Here is a 2,999-nt window from a genome sequence, read left to right as displayed (position 1 = left end):
AGCTGAAAGTTGCTCAGTGTGAAGTACATTCCACATTGCTCCAAGAATTGCAAGCAGCAAAGCGTTTCCAGAACTTCTGCTTGTCATTCTGTCCCCGGGGCGCTGATGTTTGTCTCATCCTCCCCAGGAACTGGACTATCTCCACTGCTCGATAATTAAACCAATTTATTTCTACTTGCACGTTGTTCTGGGTGGGGTGGGGCGTGGTGTAGGTGGGGGCGGGTAGAGTCCTCTCTCTCTCTCTCTCTCTCACTCTCTGAAACCGTTGGGTGAGAGGTGTCAGTTGCATTAATGCGGGGAACATGAACAACTTTGATTGTGAACTTTCTCCAAAGGTCTGTTATCTGAGAGATGGAAAGATGCTGTGCTGGAAGGACAGAAAGAAATGGACACCGAGGACTCTTCGCCCAGGTAAATTCACATTGTTGTGCAGCCTTCTTGGTGTTCAGAAATCGTCTTCACGCAGCAATCTTACGGAAAGTCTATAGCAAAGTGGGCATCGCTTTCTTTGTTGCTACCGCGCAGCAGTTAACATCTGAGCCCCAAGTGTCCCAGATGAAGAGAATCCGAGTGAAACCTTCACTCACTGAGAGTCCTCCCCACGGCCCTGAGCTGAGGGACTGCAGGCAGTCCAACACGGAAGGGACGGTTAAAAATGAACCAGTTTTGCTCCCTCAGCCTCTCTGTCCCAGAGACAGGCAGTGGGATGCATAAACACGTAGCACCATTCTCGCGTAGACACAAGCCGTTCAACCCATCGAATCCACGCCGATTGCCTGTCTCTCTCTCTCTCTGAGGTTATTCACAATCGGTGGGATCCGTCCTAATCGTGGGGGAACTGTGTCTGAGTCGTGATGAGGTTTTTGACATGCTTGTCATTCACGTCTGAACCAGGGTAGCGAATTACTGCAGGGAATGGACGAAACCGCAAGACATTTGTTTCAACTTGACTAACTGATTGGCATCGCAGAGAACTGGTTTTGCGATCCAGTTCAGAATAAAAACCGCCGAACAACAGAATGCCACTGAGACCTCTAAAACCACGCACCTTGCATGGAGTGGATTTTGCCATTCGGGGTATGCAGCTGGCAGAAGAGAGCACCGATCCAAAGGAAATCAGCTCGAGGTGACATTGAATAATAGCAGAGGATGGTTTCGATCCATCGACCTCTGGGTTATGGGCCCAGCACGCTCCCGCTGCGCCACTCTGCTGCCACGCTCCGGGCCCTGTCCACAGAGCGATTCAGCTTTTCATCTGGCACGCGGCTCGCACGTTCGAGACTGATGTCAAAGACCTCCGCTGCTGTCGTGTGATATGCTGTTTCGCAGACGTACGGAGGCTGTGTAAATAGAAACGTTTTTACTAAATTCCCACATTCTGTCGGTCGAACTGTGATTTCACACTGAATCACAACATGTGTCGCAGCGCAGACGGAGGCCATGCGGCCCACCTTCGCTCTGCTGGTTCTATACTTCAGTCAACGTGTGTCTATTCGTTTCATTCTCTCGCATTCTCAGCGTAAATCTGCACATCTGAACGTGACCACCGAATTCCCTTTTGTGTTCATTGAATCTTCCTCTTTGTCAATGTCCGACAGGGACTTACTGACACTAACCACTCCCTGTACGAAAACGTTCTTCCTCCTGTCATTTTTACTTGTTTTCCTGGTGACCTTAAAATTCTGCCGAATCGTTGTGGACCTTTCAGGTGTGGGAACATTTTCACAACATTATTTCCTGTTTCTAGGTCCCTCATGACTTGGAAAACTTCGGTTCTCCGAGGAGAGCTGTCCCAATTTTCCAATCTACCTTCATTGCTGACATTCCCCAAACACCGCACAGCTCACGTCAACCTGTTCGACACGACATCCAACCATTTCACTTCCCTGTTTTCTGCCTTGTCCGTACTCCAGACAGCCCAACCTCGTTTCACCAAGGTGCTTTTTGAGAAAATTAATCAGGCAGTTTTGCACAAGTCAAGTTTTAGAAAAACCTCGGGCTCGTCCGGGATTTGAACCCGGGACCTCTCGCAACTCATCACAGTGAAGCACCCAAAGCGAGAATCATACGCCTAGACCAACGAGCCAGAGAGCCGCCCACGACCGATGCCCCACACCGCTTGAGTGACCTGAGACGTGCTCACTATGAAATACATTTGAGATTGCTCTAAGAATTGCTAGCGGCAAAGGGTTTCCCGAACAGCTGCTTCTCATTCAGTCTCCCTGCTGCTGTTTGTCACGTCCCCAGGAACCGGGCTCTCTCCACTGGCAGACAATTCAAACATTTTGTTTTGAAATTTTCTATGACACCCGAGCGGCCAGTGACAAGCATTACCCTCCTCACCATGGGATACAGAGAACAGGAGAAGACCACGCAGATCTCCACGAGTGTATCAACTCGACTGTGCACATTGGGCCAGTATATCACTGTGAAATATTTATGTCCAAGCCTTTTTTCGGAAGCAGATGAGAAGGCGAGGTGCAGAACAGAGCGCAGTTATAAGGGAAAGCTGCTAAAGACGACATTGAGTGAATAGGAGAGAGTGGGTTATGGTCCCAACACGCACCCGTTGTGCCAGGGGTTACACTTCGGGTCCACTCTTCCTTCACTCGCAACACCCCACACCCACCTCCCATAGTGCCAAGTCGCTTTCGCCTGAAACTGCCGAATGTGCAACACCTGCCCATTTACCGGCTCCCTCCTGAATATCCAAGGGCTCAAACATACCTGCCAGGTAAAGCAGCACTTTTGCCACAACCTAGTCCACTGCATTCGCTGCTCACAGTGTCGTTTCCCCAATGTAGCATGAAGCATAAACTGGGTGACTGCTTCGCAGAACATCCCGGTTCTGCCCGCAGGAAAAAGGCCCTGACCTGGCGGTTGTCTGCCACTTTAACACATCACCCTGTTCCCTGACCAACATCTCTGTCTCAGGCTTGCAGCAGTGTTCTAGCTCCAGATGAAAGAACAACAACTCATTTTCCACTTGGAGACCTTAC

General features: G+C 50.0%; 1 non-coding gene across 1 annotated transcript; it reads right to left on the bottom strand.

The window, feature by feature from the left end:
* Window positions 1–1,140: 1,140 nt before the first annotated feature.
* trnam-cau (transfer RNA methionine (anticodon CAU)) lies at window positions 1,141–1,212 on the bottom strand. The gene has a single exon. It is a non-coding gene; the product is annotated as a tRNA-Met (tRNA).
* Window positions 1,213–2,999: the final 1,787 nt, after the last annotated feature.

This window comes from Hemiscyllium ocellatum (genome assembly GCF_020745735.1).
Source record: "Hemiscyllium ocellatum isolate sHemOce1 chromosome 27 unlocalized genomic scaffold, sHemOce1.pat.X.cur. SUPER_27_unloc_5, whole genome shotgun sequence".
In the NCBI taxonomy this organism is placed as follows: domain Eukaryota; kingdom Metazoa; phylum Chordata; class Chondrichthyes; order Orectolobiformes; family Hemiscylliidae; genus Hemiscyllium; species Hemiscyllium ocellatum.
The sequence above is the reverse complement of the archived record's forward strand: the minus strand, read 5'-3'. Positions and strand labels throughout refer to the sequence as shown.